Below are 25,912 nucleotides of genomic sequence, written 5' to 3' on the forward strand. Positions count from 1 at the left end.
TGATAAGTGGAGCTGATAAAATGGACAGTGAGTGTAGAATGTTTGGCTGATCGGTGTATATCGTCTGTTCTGGGGTTTTTTTAGGCTGTTGTGACAGTTTTTATTGACTCATGTCTATTATTTCCCCCATGGCTTTTTAAGCTTGGTTTGAACGCTGCCCTTTGTATTATAGCTCTGTATTAAGCCGGGAACACATCTATCTCTTTTCGTTGAAAACGCATCACCTCTGTTGACCTTTACGGGCATCTGGTGAGCTTCTCATCTCTTGTGGATGGACCTCTGTTCTGTTATTACACAGCACCCATGCTACCCGGTCCCCCCACCTTCAACCCCAATTCTCCATTCTGACTTACTCTCTCATCTCCTTCCCTGCTCATTCACCTGTGATGGCCCTGTAGATTGCTCTCGTCTCTCGGCTGTCTCCGCCCGTTTTTCAAAGTACTATTTCTCTGACTGCTGTGACAGTTCATATTTTATATTTTGCACAATGTAAAAAGCTTTTCGTGTCTTTGTATGTTATTAGCGAATATAAAATTTCTTTAGACTCACTTGTCTTGGTTGGCTTTTGACCCAACCTGATTAGAATGAAGCAGTTCTTGTAGCAGTGAATCTAAAAAATGGTGAAAAGGAATTGGTTCTTTTATATGCCTTTTCTCTGTTTGATTAACTTAAGGTCAATGACAGTATTACAGCAAAATATGTAAATCCACATTCAACTGGAATGAATTCATGGTTTGCTTTTTTTTATTCTTGTCCTTGTAAACACCATGATTTATTTTATTACTTCCACAGTACACTGAATATCAGTCAGTAAACGGGTAAGATTCAAAATCCATCTATTACTGACTTAAATTTATTAAAATTATGTGAACAAAAAGTAAAAGTATGCAGTAGGTGTAAAATATTCCATTTAATTTATATGATTCTAACCTTTGTATTAACTGTTAAGAGAGGGTCATTTTGGTTCCAGCATGACTGTCTGTACACAATGTCAGATACTTAAATACATGGTTTGATTAAGTTTGGTGTTGAGGAACTTCAGTAGCTTGCACAGAGCCCAGACCTTATCACCAGAGATTACTTTTGGGATGAATTGGAACATTAATTTCAAGCCACAACATATATTAAGTCTAATACTGTTGCTCGACCTCACAAACATTCATTTAATTGAATAGACCCTGTTACCACAAATACAATATACACCAAAATATTGTGTAAGCCTTTCCAGAGAAGTTGAGATTGTTGTGGTCAAATTATATTAATGACCAAAGTTTAAAAATGGAATTTCCAACAATCTTATGGTCAAGTGTCCACTTATTTTTGACCATATAGTGTTCATCCAAGAGTAGTTTCTGATCTTGCATTTTATGGATTGAGATTCTACCATACAATATTATCTATGGTAGATGGTTAAAGACAGTACAGACCATGCTGTGAATTTCAGAGAAATAAACCATGGACAGAATGAAGGCCTAGAAAAGAAGGAACTCTGGCACCTGCACTAGAAGCTGTTGCAGCCTCATGTCCCATTAATGGTCCTTTTTATTTACTGAATGCTTCTTTTATCTCCTTACAATAGAAAAAGTCAGATCAACTCTTCTATACTCACAAGCGCAAATGAAGTTGCCTTCGTCTTCCAAAATTTAGAGTGAAATGATGCCATGTCTTGGCAAAATGAGCGGGTGTTGCTTGAAACCATTTGCATGGTAATTAATTACACCTTGTCGAAAAAATAAGCAGACGTTAAAAAACAATCAAAATACATTAAACCAATAATGACAAAACTATCAGCCAACTTAAGATGTTCTGCGTTAAATTCTCAGTTGTGAGAATGTGTGTGTGTGTGTGTGTGTGTGTAGTTTTACATTCCAAATTGTGCAGCTGTGGTACTTTATTAATTTACTGAGAATCTGCCAGATTTTTTCCCACTTTCTTTTACTGATGGACCAACATTTTTGCTTGTTTAACAGTTTTCCAATTTAATTATACTCAAGGGGTTTTCCAGCTTCCAGAACTTGTGTTGTTAATGTAATATTGATAAAAGTGTAAGATATTATATTGTCATGACATCAAATTTCATTTGGTTTAATTTCATGTTTATCATCCGATTTGTTCTGATGAGGGTTGCGGCAGGTCCAATTTTACCGGGAAACACTGGGCATAAGGAATACCCTGGACAGGGCACCAATCCATTTCGGGGTGTTGTGAATCCCCCACTGAGATTCAAACCCGGGTCTTATCGGTGGTGAGCTAGCATAATAGACTTCTGTGCCATCCAAGCACAATTTAAATCACTAACACTTACGCTTAAATACAACTAAGAATGCTTAAATTGAAAGTAAAAAAATATTGTTTATGAATCAGACATAACTATAACAACACAGCTCCTGTTAGCCATGGGTAATATGTACTGTATATTTACTAACCTAACCTAAAGTAACACACATTGTTATATTTGGTCAGTGTTAATGGTGGCTCTGTTTTTACATTCCCCAATATCTTTCTGCCTTTAAAATTCCTCCTCAAAATAGCATTGATTCTAAATCTGTGACTAAATCCAACTGCCTTTCTTGTGACTTGTGACTTTTGGGAATTAGATTTTTTAATATAAACACACAAACATGACTTGATGGGTTTGTCTATTTTGGACTCTTAAGGTTTACAGTTTCAACAAGTGCTGCTGGTTTATAAGTTGCCAGAATACACAGATGACAAAACATACATTTGCAAACTATGTTGATTTCTGGTTAAAAGGAAAAGCAGGAGGGTGGCACAGTGGAACAGTGGGTTGTGCTGTCACCTTACAGTAAGAAGGGCCTGAGTTTGTCTGGCCTGGGTCTGTGTGGGTTTCCTCCAGATGCTCCGGTTTTTCCCTACAAGTTCAAACACATGCAGTCAGGTTAATTGGAGCTACTACAAAGTGCACTAAGTGTGTGTTTGTTTCCAGCCTTTCACCCAATAAATCAGACCTGCAGCAACCCTAACCTGGATAAAGAGGTGGTAATACGGTAATAAATGAATAATTAAAGTACAAGCAGAAAAAGTTATTCTAAAAATGTTAATGTATAACATATAAAGGCTTTTTTATTCCAGACTTTTATTATAGCATTAGATGTGGTTTTTAATTTTATTTTGTAAAAATATGTTCACTTCTTTTATTTTCTCTGTTCGGATTGGGACTGACAGGAACACTGACAGGAAATTAGATAAGCAAAAAGATGAGGACCATTGTATTATATTATAAAGATAATCTAGCACTACACTCAAGGTAACAGGTATCCATTGTAAATAAAACTAATGACATTGTATTCATTCTGTTTATGGGATTGCATTTGTTATCAGTGTTATCTCCTGCTCCCAGTGTTCAAAGAACATGTGGGCTAAAGACTGCAAACCATGATATTGCAATGTGATATTCTTGTGGTAATATTCAGTGCATGAAAATTACAACCAAAAAAAGCAGCCTGGCTCATCTGCTGTGGATAATCTATTTCTACCAATCATAAAGCTTTATATTGAGACTCAGTTGATTTGGCATGACCTGAAGTTCATTAAAACTGACATTGACTCACAGTGAGTGTGTGTGTAAGTGTGTGTGTGTGTGTGTGTGTGTGTGTGTGTGTGTGCATGTCTAGCCTGGCTCTTCACACGTCTTTGCTCAAGGCTTTTCTTGCTGTGAATTTGATTAAAAAGGGACTGAACCACTGAACTGCAGTAGTAGGGAATAAAGACAGACAAATTCCACCGACTTAATACTTATATAAATCCTTTTTTTCCCCTCTTTTACAATCCTTGCAGGTCTATAGTACTTAGTAGTGAAACGTTGGAGTCTTTTGGTTCAAAATAGATCTAACAACCTCGTTCTATAGTTTTCTAGCGCTAAAAGGACATTTCTGTTACAGTGGTGGCATAGTACCGACCCCTTTCCACCTCCTTTTTACAGTTTTTCACACGTGACGTGCAGTCAGGCTCAGGGACTCCCTGCAGCTAATGAAGAGCCCACTAAATCACTAAATCACTAAATTAGGCCCTCACTTCCCATACAGAGGACACTTAGATCAGCTTTACCTGTCGATTACATCTGGGTCGTCGGCTCCCTGCTCTGAGAATCACATGGATTTTGGATTGCTTCCCATTGCCCAACAGAAAGCCAAATGCTGTCGAGCATTATGGGAGATTTACTCTGTAAGAGTATGGCTTTTTGAATGGTTTTTGAACACTTTATTGCTTTCTTATAGGTGCACCGGCCCATTTTTGTTGCTCTCAGTTTTACAACTGATGTGGAAATATTTGGAGAACATGAGGAAACACAACTGTTAAAAGAAGTGACATAAAAGTCCTGTTCATAAATGAAACACTGTGGATCTCCGTGCTAACAGAGATGCTGTTACAGAGGAAAGTTATGGCAAAAAAAATCATATGTATTTTGTTTTTAATGTAAGTGTAAAGTAATTTAAGTCTCTAAGTGTTTCTAACTAACTGTAGTAGCTTGGGTTAAGTTACTTAGAGTAAAATTCCATACTGAATTGCTTAATTACATTTCTAATAATAATAATTCAATTATTTATGTTACTATATTGAACATTGTTAGGATTAATAAATCAGAAAAAATGATGATATTATTATTTACATGTATTTTTTATCATGTATAACTAGCCTCAAAGAATAGGATAAAAGTACAAACGCAGATAATAGTTAACAATGTAGTAGTTTGCCAGACTGGGTAAAGAAGAATGCTTTAGATGCCTGAAATAATATATAAATATATCTCTCTGAGGGCATTTTAACGGTTTTTAAATGCAATTGTACATTGTTTAATGTTAAATCAGCTTAAACACAATTCAGTCTTTACTTAGTAACTGCTAATGCCAAATTTAAAAACATTTACATTTTCGACATTTAGCAGACGCTTTCATCCAAAGCGACTTACAGTTGTCACTGTATACAATCTAAGCAATCAATGGTTAAGGGCCTTGCTCAAGGGCCCAACAGTGGCAACCTGGCAGTGGTGGGGCCTGAACCGGCAACCTTCTAATTACTTATCAATTACCTTAACCACTAGGCTACAGCTTCCCTGTAAAAAAAAAAAAAACTAAAAAAAAAAAAACACCCTCCAAAACATCTTTTTATTCAATTATTTATTTAATTATTTATTTCATTTTTTATTCTATACGCATAAGTGGTTAGATTTGTATGGTTTTTAGTTAAACCACACTTTTCCTCTGTCAGAAAATACACCGACAGCTATCTATATTTTCATATAAATTCATTCTATAAATTCAGTAATTTTCATTTCCAGCTAATGGTTTAAACTCCAAATTTATTTAGTTTGCTTAGTGCTGTTTGGTTAATTTAACTGTCTAAAATTTACCTTCTGACCTCTTTCTATTAGTTCTGTTCTTTTCTTGATGTTGGGTGTGTACAAATACATATTGGTCCAGGGAAATTGGAATACACAGAATTGGGGGCAACTTGTTTTCATTCCAAATAACCATTTAACCCTCAGCTGACCTACAAGAAGACACCAGTCAATATTTACTGAGAAGCAAAGTGGCTTACTGAAGTAACATTTATAACATTGACAGACTTGCGATCTTTCTGGTTACATTTGTATTAATAGAATGTATGATTTATGTTCTGAGGTGCATGCAGCATATTTAAAGACCAATTTTACAATCAGTGACCAACCTACTTGTTTACTCACCCTAACAACTGTGCATTGCAAGTTTATAATTTTAATTATACAAGACTTGGATTTATCAGCAGGAATGCTGAATTAAAACAACCACATGACTTGGCTTGAAGTTATTAGCCTCAATTAACACAGCCAAGCTCACAGCATGGGGTCTGGAATATTTCTTATGAATCCTGCCAATTCCTGAATGGTATTAATATCAGTTTAATCTAAATATGACAGATCTTACAAATAGTCAAGTCAAACTATTGGACGTCTAACAGTCGGTAGTCCGATATCAGAAACTATGCCCTCCAGCTAGCTAGCATCAACAGGGCCTTGGCTCTTCCTCTCTGTGTACACTTTAATGTGATGCATTGTGTCTTGAATATTATATATTACATTAAACTATTCCAAAGTATAACATGAACCAGGTACTTTTATTAGATTGATGGTAGATCCAGCAGGTCTCTCCAAAAAATTTATTCTCAAATAACTGCAATTATCGATATCTGTCCTCGTTAAATTAGACATCACTGGGTTCCTCTGATTTTTTTAATTAAGTGTGATTAGAAAATAGAAAATTATGCTTTTCACATATAAATGGTTTCTGTGGTTCTCTGTTTATTCCTGCTGCTACTTGTTTTGGGCACCTGTACAGATTTTTTAAGTGAAAAATGTTAAAACTTTAGGGTTATATTCCTTTAAGTCCTTTTCTTCAGTCGGCTAGGTTTAATACATATTTAACTTGGCATTTAGTTGTACTCTGTTTAAGGTTTAATCGAGAAGTTTAATATTTATGATGAAATCTGGACAGGTGACTCATAGACTTCATCCTATTTTAATTTTAATCAAGCTTCATTAAATTCCTCGTCCCCTTTTGGACTGCGGTTAACATTAAAATCTGCAGGAAATGAGATGTCAACCAGATTTTAATGCTGAATTCCTCAGGGCATCTCACGTCGGGCGCAGAGCCCAGACCTCAGCGCCGGAATATGATGTTGTCACTTGGTGTCTTCATTCAAATAAATATCTTTAATTGTAAATGACGAGAATGATGACATTTGGAACGGCTCGTCTCTCTGGCTGCGAGAAGCCGTAGAGTCAGTTCCATCACTGCGCCTGGTATCTCTGCCAAAAATGTGATGGCCGCCTCATTTATCGAACGTGACGGAGATAAATTTCACAGCAGAGCGCCTGATGTCCTGGCGAGAAGAGCTGACAGCATTGGTGACATTAAATTATTTCATGAAGTAATTAGGCTTGTGTTGCCAAGCTCCTGCCCAGCTGCAGACAGGGCAAAATTGTACAGAACAAAAAGTTCCACTTCCTGTCAGCTTTTTTAGAAATACGTTCATACTCATAAGTCTCTAGTTCAGAGTTTCTTTTCTAAGGCTTTTATAATTGTATTAGGTTTATACAGTATATACGTAGATATACTTTGTCATTTTACACCGATCAGGCATAACATTATGACCACTGACAGGTGATGTGAATAACACTGATTATCTCTTCATCACGGCACCTGTTAGTGGGTGGGATATATTAGGCATATTGTTAGAAGCAAGAAAAAACCGTGAGGATTTGAGCGAGTTTGACAAGGTCCAAATTGTGATAGCTAGACGACTGGGTCAGAGCATCTCCAAAACTGCAGTTATTATAATGTTATTATAACTAGGGTGCTCAGGTGGCGCAGCGTTAAAACACGCTAGCACACCAGAGCTGACATTTCGAACTCGTCGGTTCGAAACTCAGCTCTGCCATCTGTCAGACTGGGCGCTTACATGAACAATGATTGGCTGTTGTTCTAGGAGGTGCCGGATAGGACCTCATAACTGATGGAGTTACGACCTCTGCTGGCTGATTGATGGTGCCTGCACAGGGAGGGATAATGCATTGATCAGGGCGTGGCTGTCTGTACACAAAGCTGATCCGCATATGAACTCGCCTTGTGCAGGTGAAAAGATGCAGTCGGCTACTGCACACGCGTTACAACTAGATTAATGTGATAAATATCAAATTGGAACACGTTTTTTTTAGAATCTGTATTTATATAGGTTCCACATAAAATATGGACTGATGAGAACGTGTTTGTTGGACATCCTATTTTAAAACCATGATTATTTATGCAGAGTCTTTTCAATCTCTTGCAGCTATAACACCCTTCATGGACATTGTGTTCGTTATTCAGTAAAGTTGGATGAGAAGGCTTGGTTTGAAATCAATGTTCTAGTTTATCCCAAAGGTCTTGTCAGGGCTCTGTGCAGGCTAATGGAGTTCCACCACAAACTCATGAAACCATTCTTTTATTGGCCCTGCTTTATGCACATGGACACAATCATACTGGAATGGGAAATGACCTCCCACAAATTGTACCCAGAAAGTTGAAAGCATATTATGGATTTTATAGCATTGATTTTATACAGCAATGGGTGTGATTGAAAAATTAATAACTAGAATAATAAGGAGCTGTGTCCACATACATTTGGCCCTATAGTGTGTATAAATAAATTATTTACTGTCACCAGTAAAAAGAAGGCTTTGATGATGATGTGTGCTTCTCTTATTTCAACTATTAAATAACCTGAAGATATTTCTGTTGACTGCATGTCTTTGGACTTATGGGAGGAAACTGAAGCACTTGGAGGAAACCTACACAGACATGGGGAGAACATGCAACTCCATACAGAAATGACCCTTGCTGTCAGAGCCAGGGAAATTAACCAAGGACCTTCTTGCTGTGAGGCGACATTGCTACTTACTGCAACACTGTGGTGTCGTATAACTACATTATAAACAATAAATAATACATTGTAATATATTACTGATTGTTATCTGCTTATAAGTGTGTTATAGAGAAATCTGGGAATTTATTTGTCTGTATAATCAATTTTAAGCATTTTACCATTTGAAAACTAGGTTCAGTTTTGTCCTAAACTAAACTGATTAGACCTCTTCATTTTATCTCAGACTGCAAGCTGTTATACTGCACTGTATATCTGTTCATGAGCTATTGATTCTGTAAATCTAGTACCTTTACAGTGATCATTTAAAAACTTTATGTAGTTCTCTGACCTGTCAAGGACATCATTTAGTGTCCCTCCAGTTTTCAGCAGCAATGTTATTTGTGTTTTATGATTGTGTTTATGTTGCCAAGACGTGCTGATGTCCTGCGGTGTGGTGACTTTGTGAAAGCAAGACACACAGATGGGTCAAGATTGCAATTATCTATTTCCACAGTATGCACAGAGTACCAAAGATTTCTTGACATTCTTGTTATTTTAATCACATGTATAAAAAAAAAAAAAAGGAAATAAATACTCTTTATATTACAATAACTTCATATTATAAGAGTCCAGTCTTTTAAATGAGCAATAAGGGAGTGGATGCAGGCCGACATCTGAGCTAGTGCTTTTCCTCAGACTCATCCTGACCTTATAGATATTTTGATAAATATAGTATGATATTAAGGCAAAGATGAGGAGAAAGCTCTATAAATAAGTTTGAGAAGTGAGTTTCTGGGAGTGATTTATGTGAAAACATGTTTAAATAAAACTGGATTAATAATCATGAGGTCATAAGTTTGAGCCACACTGCCAGGTTGTCATCGTTGGGCACTAACCCTCAATTGCTTTAATTGTTTTCTTTCACAACTGTAAGTTGCTTTGGATTATGCTCACATAAAAGACGTAAATGTAAATAGGCACAGCAAGGCACTAAAATATTTGTGTGATTAAATCTGCTTATAAATAAATGTTTGTACTTTGTGCTGCTTCTCTTCATGGCAGAAATAATAAATGCAATACAATGAGGTCATTTGTCATACAGATCATACAGAGTTTTTCATAATAATGTACACGCCAAAGAAAAACATTATATGAGTATTTACAATAGTATGGGGCTAAACTGCAAGCTTTTAAGGAGGAATGTCAGTTTATATATTAGCAGTAAAAGATTTTAAACATAAATAGTAAATACCATGAAAAACAGCAGGGTATTTGGAAACATTTGCTAGTGTTTAATAAATCATTTCAGATTACAAACACTTTTTTAAGTGTTTAAGTGTTTTAAGTATAAATTTTGCACATTTATTTGTGTACTGTTACCAGTGGGACATTAGGAAACCCCAGCTGGGATAAGTCTGCAACAACTTGCCATCTAGCCCGTACCTTCATAATGGTTTCTTTAATAACAGCATGCAGTATAACTGCTGTTTATTTTCTTTTTATTTTTTTATTTCTTATAAGCATTCATGTAGAGAACTTGTTTGGCATTTGTTTTTGGCAGCTTCATTTTATAATTGTTTATTAATTTATCACATCTATAGCAGCACAGTGGATTCTGAGAGATATCGACTAGACCGAGCCTAAATCTGATATCATGACATTAGATCACGTTTCTCTGGCTGTTTAAAAATAAAATGCTGATGAAGTTAAACTCACTCACTCACTCACTTTCTTAACCGCTTATCCAATCAGGGTTGCAGGGGGGTGCTGGAGCCTATCCCAGCTTTTCCATGGGCACAAGGCACACAGTAACACCCTGGACAGGGTGCCAGTCCATCGCAGGGCAGACACACATACACACACTTATTCACCTATAGGGCAATTCAGTGTCTCCAATTAACCTGACTGCATGTTTTTGGACTGTGGGAGGAAACCAGAGCTCCCAGAGGAAACCCACGCAGACAGGGGAAGAACATGCAAATTCCACACAGAAAGAACCCAGGACCCTCTTGCTGTGAGGCGACAGTGCTACCCACCATGCCTCCCTGAAGTTAAACTATATTTTTAAAAGCTCTGACGTTACACAACATTCCCACCATTAAGAATACTTAACATGACAGGTGTCAAGCGTTTTCTCCACCCAAACTAAAAATGATGATAAGAATTCCTAGCAAATGGCTTGGTGGGTAGCACTGTCACCTCACATTAAGAAGGTCATGGGTTTGATTTCCACATGAGGGTCCGCTCCTCGTGTCTGTGTGGGTTTTCTTTGGGAGCTTCGGTGTCCTCCTACAGTCCAAAGACATTCAGTCAGGTTAACTGGAGCTTTATTTGCTTTAGGTGTGTGTGTGCATGTGTGTGTGAGTTGGTCCTGTCCTGTAATGGACTGGCAACCTGTCCAGGGTGTTTCCTACCTCTCACCCAAGGAATCATACCCACTGCCACCCTGAATAGATTGAAATAGTGGTAAAACAGACAATGAATGAAAGAATGAATGAATGAATCCATAGTCATTCTAACACTTTAGGCTGCATTCCCATTTTGCACTCATTAATTCAGGCATAGGCTCTGGATGGAGTGCTTTTGTTTTATTAAAGGTAATAAAGTATTTTAATAAAAAATTTAAATTGTACTAACTGAGTAATTCTGGCAATTCATGAGTGGTAATTTAGTGACACCAATTAACCTTCTGCATGCTTTAGAACATGGGAAGTGACCAGAAGCGAGGATCTAAACCACCGTAGGAACCATGATGTGCTTTACCCACTTTACCAGCTGCACCACCAGCAGCCCTGAATGAAACATTTGACCTGTAATGGGCAGACAACAATAATGATGTAAAAACACTACAGAAAAGGTCAGGTCACCATTTAATTCGATTTAATCGTTGAACTTTTCCACACAGTAGTGGTAAAAACAGAACTTTTAAAATAATGAAGCTGGTAGATTTGCAGATGAATGTGCTGTAAAGAAAAGGGTAATTGGATTAAAGATTTGCATTAAGAAAAGGCAAAGGTGCTGTTTCCTGCCTAATCTCTTTTCTCTTTAACAAAGAGCCGTCTTTCCCATTGAGGTTCAATTAAGCTGTTAAGCAGGTTGCTTAATGTCAGTGGTGTGCTAACCACCTTTGCCCAAAAGCTTAGCATTGTGTTCGGCAAACGTGCTGCACTCACTTAAAGCCTGGAGACCAAAGGGCAGAAAAACAGCACAGCATTACTACGGTGGCGAATAAAAGCAGATGAACTAAATAGATAAAAGTGATTTTTTTATTTATTTGTAATAGTAGTTTACTATATTTTGACTTTGATACATTTTTAGTTTGTTACTGTAGTACTCTATTAAACAATATTTTTTTTTCTCAACAGTGCTATAGGCTGGCCTGGTGTCAGGAACTACTACATTTGTGAAGTAAAAAACTGTGAATCAGTGTGAATCAGTTTACCACTGCACCACCCAAGTGCCCCTAACAATTAAATTAATTACAATTAATTAAAATTAATATTATTAGGGACACGGTTTAGGGATTCCAAATTATCTCAAAAAAGACTGTAAGAACGAGGCAAAAAAATCCTTTTCTAAATCATGCTACAATGATATATATCACCACATCAGCTCTGGATACTTTGACAACTCTTTGATTGACCCTTGAGGTGGCGTTCCAAACTGAACATTATCGACTAAGTAGTGTATGAGTGTTAGTTGTACCCACATTATTAGAACTGCATTGGAGGACATGGAGCATGTGAGCTGAGACTGAAGTATGGGTGAATAAAAAGGGGTTGGGTAACTGCACACACATCAGAGGGGGCATGGAGCAGGTGAATATACCCTCCTCGGACACAATCAGGATCCCCAGCAGTGAAAGACTTATTGACTACGCTAAATTCGGGAGAAAAGGGGAGAAAATGCATTAAGAAATTTTAAAAAGGGCTTAACATAAACATTTTGTTTTAGCACATTTCTTGTATTTACAACCTCAGTAAAGCCCCGTTCACACATGCACATGTATTTGAGATTTACCCAGTAGTTTTATGGGTGTTGGCATTGTGTGTAAAATCACCCCAGTTGTATTTTTGAAGATGATTAATTAATCTAAGCTCACATAGTTTTATTTTTAATAATCTACTCAATTTCCCTAACAAGCCCTGACTTAAGCCAGACTGAACCACTTGTGTTATTCTTTAAACATAAATGTATATTTTTTAAATTAATTTATTAATTCATTTATTTAATAAACAAGCCTAAATAAAAAAAGGCCTTATTCTAAAGGCTAATTGTTTTGTTTACTATATATTCATATTGGCTGGCTAATGTTACATCCTCGTGGCCCAAGCCATGACCAGATATGTAAATATTAATCTGGCCCCTAGTGGAAAAAAGTTCCCCACCCCTGATGTTGAGTATTTGTTTATTCTTAAATTTAGAACTATGTGGGATGAGCTGAAAACTGTTTGTAGTAAACTGCAAAATGCTATTATAAAAATGGATTATTTTAATAAATAATTGAAAAGATGTTATTCAGTATTTTAAATAATATAAAATTGATTTCTTTGCTGCTGGTTACTCATCTTTACGGTGCTAAGCTAGAGCATTTAAATACCGTGCCACCCAAACACCCCCATAAACAACTTTTAAGGTTATGTTTGGGTATTTGTAATAATAGATATAATAGACGTCTTAGTTAATGCTGTCACATTATTTATATGATTTTTTTTTATTTAAGTCAGATTTTGTCATGCATAGTATGCTATTATAAAAAAAAACATTCAGATTATTCCAGTAAATAATTGAAAAGATGTTATTCAGTATTTTAAATAATATATAATTGCATTTCTTGCCTGGTTTAAGATTTATCATGTGAGACTTTTGTAGTCTCGCTTCTGAACAGATTCAGTTTTTAATTCAATAAGTAATGTAATTATATAAATAATATATTTCTTTTCATTAGACCAAACAAAAACAAACAAACAAATGCTGCTGCTAGTTTCCAGTAATGACACTCATAAACAAAAGTTAAATATATATTTATTTTCCTGTCATTTTTAATTCTACTGTAGAGTTCCCAAAGATTTTATCATCCAGTTCCTTTCTTCAGTTATCAGACTGATTTTCTAAGCCAACCAAGAAGTACAATAATAAAATAGAAATTCTTTTACTACTGCATTTGCTTTAAAATGCACATTCCTACTTTTTTTATTATTTATTTTTGCTTTTTACAATAATAAGTATGAGATAAATAAGAAAATGATGCAATTACATCTACCTAAACAGTATGTAATTAGTGCAGTTGTTATAATGTGGGTACAACTGACACTCGTACACTACTTAGTGGATAAAGTTCAGTTTGGGTCAATCAAAGGGTTGTCAAAGTATCCCGAGCTGATGTGGTGATATCTATCATTGTTGCATGATTTTGTAGTGGACTTTTTGCCTTGTTCTTACAGTCTTTTCAGAGATTATCTAAAATTCCCAAATCGTGTCCCTAATAATATTAATTTTAATGGTTAGGGGCACTTGGGTGGTGCAGTGGTAAAGCACAATAGTCCGCTACTGCTAAGACCCGGAAATCTAGGGTTCTAATCTCACCAGTGCTATCGGTCGGTCAGGCTTTATGCAACACACATGATCAGCTAGTGTCTGAGGGAGAGATGGCAGTATCAGCCTAGCCATTGTCAATGCATTCTTAGTGCCTGTCCCGAGCATGGATAAAAATATGAGGGTTGTGTCAGGAAGGGCATACAGCATGAAAACTGTGCCATATCAGGTATCATTCTTTTGTTCTCATTAGCATATCACTGTCCCAACTTTTTTTTAAATTGAGGTTTGTAAAACATTTTTTGTTTAAGCAATATTTGATTAATACGTCTACTTGAGTAGATTACTCAGAGGCTACTTTAATTTTACTTAAATGATTTATCCAAAAGGTATTGTTACTTTTACTCATAATATATTATTTTTTATTGGGTGCATTATAGAACGACGTAAACCATTGTTTGCTGATGCTCTTTTATTTCCACTCCTGTTGTTTTTGTTTAACCTCACATTGTGGAATGATGGATGTTGCCAAGTCAATGAAACACATCAAGTCTAAGCGTTTCCTACGGTCTCCAAAGAGGAAAACAATAGAGCCTCGATTTCCACCTTAAAATGGCACCGTAGCTTGAGGGTAGACTTGTACTCCTGATTACACAGCACAGCTCCATTTAACCCCACTGGAGACCCCCTGCTTTCCAGGAGATGGGCTTTCCAGCAGGGGGGCCTCTCTGATTCCAAACACCCCATGTTTTGCTCCTGTCGGCCCCTGAGGGCCTCACTGTGTGTCCTTACCCACTGTGCGATACATATGCCCTTCCAAATCCTGAATGATAGCAACAGCTTGCTGATATGGGCTCTCTTGCCTAGGTTGCTCTTGTTTCATTTCACACGTACATGGTTTAACCTTGAACTAGTTTTGAGTCAGGGATTGGTCTGCTTCTTCTGTTACTTTTTAAACTAACTTTTGCTATACTTTACTATACTACAGCACTTTCAAACCTTATATTAACTCATTCAGCCAGTTTACATTGTTAACCCTGCTATTTTATGCCACTGAATAGGGCAAACAGAAAGAAAAGCTAATCAACGAGGGTTAAGAAAAAACGAAACAGCCAGACCTGCTTAACATAAGGTTAAGAGCTTGATGTTCTTACCATGGTTGCCAATAATATTAAGAAATTTACGACCCTTGGAACTGTAACCGAAATCAGATTGTTTGAATTGCCCAGACGGAACATTTAAGTGGACCTTCATACTCAAGGTACTGATAAAAATGCACTCCCTGATAAGGCTTTTATTCAGTGTATTGAAGTACCTTTCAGCTTTACCCACACATCAACTGTTTTTAGTATACACTTTTTTCCTGTTCCCAGTGTAAATGTAAAATAAAGCACCTCATCAGGCCGGTGGCGCTACCATGACTCAAACTCATCTTTGTGATGTTGGGCTAGAGCATTCAAATGCTGTTCCATTACATGTGCCATATTTTGGTATTTGTATATTTGTCAGAGAAGCCTGGACCATCGACGTCAAGCTGTATTTGCACTAAAAATAATAGACGTCCTAGTTAATGATTTCTTGGCCATGACACAATCGTCACCTGACCATGACACAAACTCATCTTTGTGGTGTTGGGCTGCATCATTCAAATGCTGTGCCACCTAAGCACCCCCATAAACCAACTTTTAAGGTCATGTTTTGGTATTAGCATATTTGTCAGAGAAAACTGGACCAATGACATCAAGCTGCCTTTGCACTAAAAATAATAGACGTCCTAGTTAATGCTGTCACATTAATTTCTTGGGATTTGAGTCATTTTTTTCATACATATTACAAATCACTGGTCCATTTTGAATTTTCTGGTTTTTTTTAATAAAATGGTTCATGGTTTGAGAAAAAAAATAATACATATCTTTTTAGTGCACAATGTTTTTTTTCTGATATTTAAAATAGACACATGATGATATTCATTTTATGATTTTTTTTGTCTCTATAGATTTTTGCAACATCTATGTTATGGTTTCCAGTTAAAACATTTCTGACTGGACTAATGCAGCATTGGGCTCAAGCCTTAAACATGAATTCCAACCGATTACACATCTTTCAAGCCTTCACATCTTTAAGAAAAGAAAAGAAAAGAAAATATCAGTTAAAAGAAAGTAGGCCAGACACGAGGCTAGAAAGCAGACAGATGGAGGAAGGTGCGCAGTGAGCTTTGGGTCCTACTGTCATTCCCAGACGAAGTGTGACAGGAGAGGGAGGAGATAGTAAAAGAAGTCTATGAATCACAAGTTTCACAATGCTGTCAATGCCTGGGCCATTATCCCCCTGTGGCCTCCACACTAACTAGGCTACCTCGGATCACGGACTCTTCATTTTTTCATGCTTTTCTTTCTCCCTATTTCTTACATATTTCCACTAGTCTGTCTGGGGAATAATCAGAGCAGATACCCTTCCCATGAAGACTCAAAAAAAACCAAAAAACACTCAGCCACTTACAAATGATATCAGACGCACACGGTATGAGAAGTTCAGCTAATCTTTACGTTCCATTGTTATTATTTTTATCGGCATCAAATTAGAGTTAAGCAACATTTCACAATAGGCTTTTGTCTATGAATATAGATTGAGCCGAGACAGAAAAATGGTCCTTAGGGGGTGTTTGCAAAATAGGATATGAAATCCTTTATCAGAATGCAATGTGTGTGTGTTTGTGTTTTTTTTTCCTTAGATAAGAAGCATGACTGCTCAAGGGCTGATGTAAAACTTTAGTGCATGTGCTATAAAATGTATATTATTCTGTATATGTGCTGTATTAATTACAGCTCAGCAACAAGGTTAAAACAATATGTGTGAATAATTTAGAATTAACAATGTTGTTTTCTTTAATACTCATAAAATGTGATCTGATTTTTATCTTGGTGTTTATTTAAGCACTGCTTAAAGTAATCACATACAATCAATTTATTTGTACTCATTATTTAACACATAAAAGTATTTATAAAAATAAAAAAAGTATATGGTTATCTAGGTTAATGACTGCAAATATTATTAGCTGTTACATTGCTTGGATGAGGTAGAAGATGCCTTGATGAAACACCCTGAGAGTCCACTGTTCTCAAAAAGATGGAAATGTTCAATACCTTATAGTAGAGATAAATTTAACTAAATACTTAAGTGTTTAAATGTGCTCAGGTGGCACAGCATTCTAATAACGTCCAAGTTAAACAGTTCTATCTCAGCATTGCTACCGTCCAGACTGGTCTCATAAGAGACAGTTGGCGATGTCTAAGAAAGGTTGGATAGAATTTCTCATTATTAAGCTACAAGAGCAGTTTCTGCTTTCTGGTGAAGGCACCAGCACAAATAGAGGAGAACTACATAAGACAAAGTGTGATCCTCTATAAGAGATATGGCTTTATGTTGGAACCCACTCCTGGCAAGTCTAAATAAGTGGTCAGCAACTTATTGTCTGTGTTTATTTATTGATTTATTAAGTTATTTTCACTAGCTGCTTTAACCTTTTAATGGTTGTAGTGGGTTTGGTGCCGGTAACACTGGGCACAATGTTAAAACGTGCAAGATGCCAATGATGCAAAACTGTTTACAGACTTCGATTAAGATCAAGGCTCAAACCCAGGTCAGTGTCATCCATGTTACTGTGCAGCACCCACTCTATGAGTTGCACTAGCAACCAAATCTAATTCCAATGGGACAAGTTTACTCTATATAGAGGACATTCCATTCTAAGCTACAATGATCACACCAGAATAATTCAATGTTAAAAGTGGCTTAAATAAGTAATGGCTAACAGCAAAAACTTATTATTATTTTTTATGGAACAAATCAGTAGTACAGTAGGTGGTGTTGGTGCCGCAGAGCTCCAGGGTCTTAAGTACCTTATTGTTTGGTCACTGTAAGAATTTTACCATATTCTTTCTGTGTTGATGTGTTTTTTTTCCTGTAGTCAAAAAAGGCCAGTAAATGGACTGGCTGCTTTAAAATAGTCCCTAGATGTGGGCAAGTGAGGTATTAGGCGTGTCTTATGGCCTTAAATTGATTGGTACTGTATATTCCTGCTTTGTGCTCAGGGTTTTTTGGTAAGCTTCAGACCTGCTGCATTCTTAATCAGGACAACAGGTCTACAGAAGATGAATAAATAAATTACTGAATGTATATGCAATACAAACTACATTAATAAATGCAATAAAAGGACAATAACAAAATGTGCTGCTCCCCATAAACATTGGCGCAGGTTGTTTCAAATCTGTACATCTAACAGATTAGACAAAAGGTAAATTAGCCAGAAATGCATGACCCTGTGCTTGCATAACACACTAACACCAAAACCTTATCTTAACTGTAAAGACTTGGAAAGTGGACATCATTGTTTGGGAAAGCTACTAATATTAATACTAGGAGTATATTAATATCAGCAATTTTTATTACTAGATGCTGCATAAAGGCAGAAACCCAAAACATGGAATCAACATCAAACTCAATCATGTTGTATTTTGTAATGGCCCAGTCATGACCAGGTTGGCTGTTACTTACCTGAGGTGCTGTTATCTGAAATTCCACATCTGTCTAACTTTTGCCTTACAATTGTAACGTATGATTAACAGCTACAGGAACGTTTATAAAGCTAATAGACATTCTGTCAGTTACTAAACAGAAGAGTTCACATAATTACCAGCCTTGACTGTTTGTCAGTTATTACTTCATGCAAAATGTATATAGTCTATTGTTTTAAGAGGATGATCAGACAATGACAATGAAGGTCAAATCAGATCTTTTAAAAGTATTTAATGCAGCAATCGAGGTAATTCACAAATGTTTAAAGCATACAGTGTTTAGGATGGGTATGTACATTTTTCTATACATACATTCTTCTGTTTGGTCATTTTGGTGAATATTATTTGAGTACTCTGACATATGTTCATGTTTCTAAACTTCATCACTTATCGCATTACTTCTTCCCCCTCATCTTTCTGCTTCCCAACTCCTCACTCCTCATTTCTCTCTCTTTTTGATGATCCTGTAATTGCCTTGTCGAGATTTTGTGGTTCTCCATAAACCACAGGCTGGCGGATGACTCTCCTTATGCCCTTCCCAGGAAACAGATGTCTGAGTCAGTGGCCTCCATTAGGCTGGCCAGCACATGGGGATAACTCATTTCTCCACATCAGCCTCTGGACACCACGTCCTCACATCTGTTAAGAGAGACAGAAGACGGAGAGAGTAAAAGAGAAAAAAAGGAAGTCAAAACAGAAAGAGAGGAAGTTAGGAAAGGTATAATGTTCTGGCATGTTGCCAAGTTACACTTTTATTGCTTACTTAAAATGATAAAAACACGGTGTTAAATCTCACATCATTAAATTTCAGTTTGACTGACATTTGCACACATATCATAGCAGTAAGCAGCTGGCATTTGCTTTAACTGGCGCACCGGTGTTGCTTATTGGCACAGGTGAGTATAACTGTAAGGCAAGTGTTTGGTGTTTGTGCTGTTTTTTCGCTGTGCTGGGAACGTACGCCGTGGGTTTGTGTTTGTGGACATTTCGCTGAAGCCATGTTCACTGAATACGGGTGTTGTTTTGTTACGGTGCCTGGTGGCCACACCGCTATTTATTAGCAACAGCCTATGCTCAGTACATTGGTCTCAGAGCAGCTAATTGGGGTCGTCACGGGCAGTGCTGGGCACAAGGTAGGCTTTTGTTGTGGTGTTGCATCTAAAGTCTTTTAGCTTTTATTGAGTTTGAGATTAATGGCGGGTACCCCCCCTATTTAGGCATGTTGATTGGCGTGCTCAATAACAGGTGTGTATCGAAGTCGGCGCTGGTAGGTATTACATTTAATGGTTGTATTTGTAATGCATTTTGTAAAGTGTGATTGGGATTCGAGGTAGAGCTTTTGTTTATTTCATTAGACAGTGACTGCGTGGTGCTGATGGGACATGAACGTTCCTGCTGCTTAATGGTATTAGCTATTTAATGGTTTTTACAGTCTAAAGGTACGTACACTTATTTGTAGTGGGCTTAAAATATTTATTGTAATTGATTGCTCATTGTTGTTTATTATAATGTATTTTGATCAGGTCCTATACTGGAGCCACTTTTGGTGGGCCTAGGTGCCGCTCTGGGTACCAAGGCCAGAGTTTTCGCGTCAAATCCACTGCTGTTTTGCCTATGCTGGAAATTTGCGTGGGTCCATTTGTAACAGATCGTCATTTAATGTTAATTTTGTGCATATTATAACTTAATAATTATTCTTTGGTTTATTTGTTATTTTGAGATTTGTTTATCAGGTATATTGGTAGTGCCCTTTTTGCATTCTTTTAACACTTGGCTGGTGGAATCGTCACTATTTTTGGGGGTTTGAAGTGAGCGTGTGATTTCTTAGCGGTTTGGAGAAATAGAACATAGTGCAGTAATTTGCCCAACCAATATACCTGATTTTGTTTATTTGTCTTTTTCTTGGTTTTCATTTGTAGATCTGTATGTTTAGGCCTCGTGTTATAATAATATTTGAAGATTTTTAATTGTATTGTATTTTATTATTGATGTGTATTGCCTTTGAGAAAAACATTCAGTAAAGCTCAATTGAACCAGATCTTCCGTATCTTTTAAAATTTCAAATGTACAGTGGGGTCAAAAAGTATTTAGTCAGCCACTGATTGTGCAGGTTCTCCTACTTAGAAAGATGAGAGAGGTCTGTAATTTTAATCATAGGTACACTTCAACTATGAGAGACAAAATGAGAAAAAAAAATCCAGGAAATCACATTGTAGGATTTTTAAAGAATTTATTTGTAAATTATGGTGGAAAATAAGTATTTGGTCAATAACAAAAGTTCAACTCAATACTTTGTAACATAACCTTTGTTGGCAATGACAGTGGTCAAACGTTTCCTGTAAGTCTTCACCAGGTTTGCACACACTGTAGCTGGTATTTTGGCCCATTCCTCCATGCAGATCTCCTCTAGAGCAGTGGTGTTTTGGGGCTGTCTCTGGGCAACACGGACTCCACAAATTTTCTATGGCGTTGAGGTCTGGAGACTGGCTAGGCCACTCCAGGACCTTGAAATGCTTTTTACGGAGCCACTCCTTCGTTGCCCGAGCGGTGTGTTTGGCATCATTGTCATGCTGGAAGACCCAGCCACGTTCCATCTTCAATGCTCTCACTGATGGAATGAGGTTTTGGCTTAAAATCTCACAATACATGGCCCCGTTCATTCTTCCCTTAACACGGATCAGTCGTCCTGTCCCCTTTGCAGAAAAACAGCCCCAAAGCATGATGTTTCCACCCCCATGCTTCACAGTAGGTATGGTGTTCTTGGGTTTTTCTTCTTCCTCCAAACACGACGAGTTGAGTTTTTACCAAAAAGTTCCATTTTGGTTTCATCTGACCACATGATATTCTTCCAATCCTCTTCTGGATCATCCATATGCTCTCTGGCAAACTTCAGACTGGCCTGGACATGTACTGGCTTAAGCAGGGGGACACGCCTGGCACTGCAGGATTTGAGTCCCTCTCGGCGTAGTGTGTATACTGATGGTAGCCTTTGTTACTTTGGTCCCAGCTCTCTGCAGGTCATTCATCAGGTCCCTCCGTGTAGTTCTGGGATTTTTGCTCACCGTTCTCATGATCATTTTGACCCCACGGGATGAGATCTTGACCCGAAGGCAGATTATCAATGGTCTTGTATGTCTTCCATTTTCTTACAATTGCTCCCACAGTGGATTTATTCACACCAACCTGCTTGCCTATTGTAGATTCACTCTTCCCAGCCAGGTCTACAATTTTCTTCCTGGTGTCCTTCGACAGCTCTTTGGTCTTGGCCATGGTTGAGTTTGGAGTCTGACTGTTTGAGGCTGTGGACAGGTGTCTTTTATACAGATAATGAGGTCAAACAGGTGCCATTAATACAGGTAACGAGTGGAGGACAGAAGAGCTTCTTAAAGAAGAAGTTACAGCTCTGTGAGAGCCAGAAATCTTGCTTGTTTGTTATTGACCAAATACTTATTTTCCACCATAATTTACAAATAAATTCTTTAAAAATCCTACAATGTGATTTCCTGGATTTTTTTTTCTCATTTTGTCTCTCATAGTTGAAGTGTACCTATGATGAAAATTACAGACCTCTCTCATCTTTCTAAGTAGGAGAACTTGCACTTTACTATTTGACCCCACTGTATGTAGTTATTGTCTAGTTTTAAAAAGACCGTATTTAATATATATTTACTTTAAGCTTTAGTTAAAATGTATTAATACTGGTCATGAATTTTGTTTAATGACTATAGTAAGTAGTAGTGGTCAGTGTTTTTGTTTCCAACTGAAAGAATGCTGATGGACCAGTGCTGCAGCTTCTAATAATAATTTTTTGCAGTCTTTTTCTGTATTTCACCAGGTTCACCACACTCATCATTTATTGTTTTTTCATTACTGCTTTCAGTAAAAATGCAATACATATGTTTATCAAGTATTCTGCTCATTTCCGCCAAGAAGAAAAATCTACAATCAAGTGCCTACAATCTTCCTAGGTATAATAACCTATATAATATACCTCATTCAGATGTTTCACAAACAAATTTTACCTCCCATTACACTGCAATTAACTATAAACTGAAACAGTACGTTTCTCTAACAACTAAGTGAATTAAAACTCAGTAAAAATAGCCACTTAGGTGGCGCAGCGGTAAAGTACGCTAGCTCACCAGAGTTGGGGTTTCGAATACATCAGCTTTGCCTTTCCGACTAGGCTGGGCGGCTGCATGGACAACAATTGGCTGTTGTTCAGGGTTAGAGCGTAAGAAAGTCGGATCATAGGTCCTCATAACTGGTGTGACTGCGGCCCCTGCTGGCTGACTGATGGCGCCTGCACAGGGCTGAGGAATAATGCTGATGGGGGTGTGACCCTCCATACACAGTGCCTGTCAAGTGTATGAACTCGAATCTATACTGACTGTTGAGAGGCGTCCTCAGTCAGCGGTGAAGGGTCAAATCAGTATAGAGGACGCAATCAGGGTAATTAAACATGACTAGACTGGGGGATAAAAATTGGTAAAAATGTGGTGTCATTAAATAACTTTTTAAGGACTAATAAGAGGGTGGGGTCCCTGGTTAGCAGCCCGAGGTGCTTGGGCAGAAGTGGAGAAACTGCGGAGATCAGTGTGTGACTCTGTTTGTGCGAAGAATGGACGCATAAGAGGTGGTCGATGGACTGCACATGTGTGACAGGTAACTAACCAATCAGATAAGAAAAAGGAAAAGAAAAAATGGCAACAAATATATATGAAATAGGCTTCTAAGCAGCAGTCAATTATTCAAAATAATCATCAACAAAATTTGTATAAAAGTCTGTTTCTTCCCAAGAAGCACAGCTAAAGTAGCTGGTCTTCTACGTGTGTATACACATTTATATATACTGTTCTCTGTCAGGCCCTAAAATAATACAGTTTCATTGTTAGTGTCAAAACTGGCCAGTGTTGCATGCTATAAACAACAGACAGTAACAATGCATATTAAATTCATTCAGTCATGTTACAATACAACTCTCTAGAATGTTCTTTGGCTGTTTTCCAGACTTATTATTTGGAGAACCTTAATAAATTCAAGACATGGCTCAGTGCAGATGTGCAGACAGTATCATGGGACTGAGAGCATCACCTTGGCTTATCACCTTACCCTCTAACAGTCTGCTCTGGTCACTGTAGGAGTCTGCCCCTAATCATTTATGCCCTGTAGTCCAAGCACTGACTTTGATTAATCTAGAACCGGACCCTTCACCGGGCCCAAGATTGGCTAAGGGGGTGGTTCCGGCTGTCATCTGAAGGCACAGATTATGGCAGATTGAGGTGGTGTCATGCTACCCTGCCCTGCTGAATTCGGTGCCCATGTCACAGACGTCGAGTCTGGCAGACTAATCTGGCCCCGAAGACGATGTGGTTCTCTGAGAATGCTAATGAGAAAGGAACACCTGTTAGCCACAGACAGCCCCCACAGGGAGCCTAGGGACATACAGCGTGAGAGAGAGTGAATGCTAGCCCAGACTCCAGGCCTCAATTTGCTTCCCAATCATTTGTTCTGTGCTGACACATTATGGAAATGGGAGCATTACGCGTCTAGAGGAACAGTAGGAACGTTCAGTGCTCTCCTGCTGGGAAGTAAAGTTTCTTTGGCAGGATGTTTGATTCATTCCGGTTGGGTTTCTGTAAAGAAATTATTTATTGTTTCTGGGAGCTTTATGTCGGCTCACTTCTTCAGTAAACATTGACAACATTAATGGATGCTCGAATGGCACAGCAGTCACAGAGTTTGGGCTCTTTAGGCCATGTCTTAGCGGAGCTACTGGCCTGGCTGGACACTCAGCAGACACAATTGGCTGGGTCTGTGGGAGAGAAAAATGAATAGTGCTTCTCTTCGACTGCTATTGTCTGATTGAGGTGCCAGCAAAAGTAGTAAAGAAACACATCTATTGCTGGCTGGCATTAAAGAAGTGACTGGCAACGTTACATGTCCGAAGGGATGAGTGCTAATATTAGTTTCTTCTCAACCATGCTGGTGACCATGGGTTTGTCCCTGCTCTGTGGTCACTTTCCATGAGTTTAGCATGTTTCCTTTGTGTGGGCTTTCTCACAGATAATCTGTTTTTTCCCATTTTCCTAAAACATGCATAAAGCTGATTGACTAATATGAACTGTGTGACTAGTGTGATTGAGATAGTGTGTGTTGCCCTGTGGTAAACTGGTGCTCTGCCTCTGTTTACGGAGGGCATCAGACCCACTGCAATTCTGACTGGAAATAAATTGTAGCCTATAATAAAAAAGATAAATGAATGACTTAGATACAATGTGTATTTTTTGACATGTAACACGTCGATTAAGTGCAAGTTAAAGCAATTCTAATCTAGAGCTTCATGTGTGCTGTATACTATATCCTATAAAATAAAATAGAAATAATAAGTATCATATTCCATTTTACATTTGTCACCGTCTATTTTATTTATTTATTTACCACATCCCCATTTTTTTACCTGATAAAATGTGCTATGCGAATTTTGGTGAAAAATCTCATCTTCTGGTATAATGGAATTAAAGATGCCCCCATCCTTTTTGCACCATGTTTTTTTTTTTCTTAATCCAATCTCACCAACCTTTGTGATGCAGACGATAAGCCGGTGATCTTTTACTTCAATCTTTTACTGGCCCTCCTACCGATCTGCAGCTAGAGGGAAAATTCGTATATATACAAAAAAGTTTAATGCCAGTGTTGAATCTTTCTATAAATGTTCAAAGTGCAAAAAATTAGGTTTACTGTGATGTACTGTAATGCAATCTTCACAGACTGGCATCGGCAGAACGGGTGTAACCAAAGAGTTACATTCCCTACAGTAACCAAGTTTGTTTACTGTGGTGTAATTCAACTGTTAATTCCTGTATTCAGAAATGTTAGAAATCAAAAGCAGTGACAGATTAGTGAGGTGGTACAGCACATAATCTTACAGATTATGGCCATTGAGTGCTGAATGGTGTAGTTTGAAATAATAAAAAAAAAACTTTTCTGACACTGTAACTCAACTTCTTTCTTATATGTTTACAACATGCAAGTCAGTTAAAACCTAGTGTTTGAATAGAACTCACCTCAATCCAACCATTAGTGTGCAAGCTTTGAGCCAGATATTGCTAGCAGCCGTTGCTCTGGTCTTGTCCTGCAGACATGACTTTATCTACTCAGTTTCTTGGTTAACAGGTTTTGTTTTACAGTCTTAAATACACATTAAAAGGTGCTTTGCTACGGTTTTGACGACTAAACTGGAAAGTGGCTTCTGTAGTCAATCAAATCCATGTCTCATGGAAAAGTTGCTTTATGAGATTAGAACACACCACTTTGTAGTGTCTAGGCTTGGACGTTAGTCTTTGTTTACTCTGGCTTACATTAGCGTGTGAAGTTGCCTGTTCCTGGAAACTACCTAATTC

General features: G+C 37.6%; 1 long non-coding RNA gene across 1 annotated transcript; it reads right to left on the bottom strand.

Moving 5' to 3' along the window:
* Positions 1-19,074: 19,074 nt before the first annotated feature.
* Positions 19,075-25,632, bottom strand: LOC134319614 (uncharacterized). Its single transcript, XR_010013544.1, has 3 exons — positions 25,577-25,632; positions 25,090-25,160; positions 19,075-19,148 (listed from the first exon to the last, which is right to left on the bottom strand). It is a non-coding gene; the product is annotated as an uncharacterized LOC134319614 (long non-coding RNA).
* Between the last annotated feature and the right edge of the window lie 280 nt (positions 25,633-25,912).

This window comes from Trichomycterus rosablanca, chromosome 8 (genome assembly GCF_030014385.1).
Source record: "Trichomycterus rosablanca isolate fTriRos1 chromosome 8, fTriRos1.hap1, whole genome shotgun sequence".
In the NCBI taxonomy this organism is placed as follows: Eukaryota; Metazoa; Chordata; class Actinopteri; order Siluriformes; family Trichomycteridae; genus Trichomycterus; species Trichomycterus rosablanca.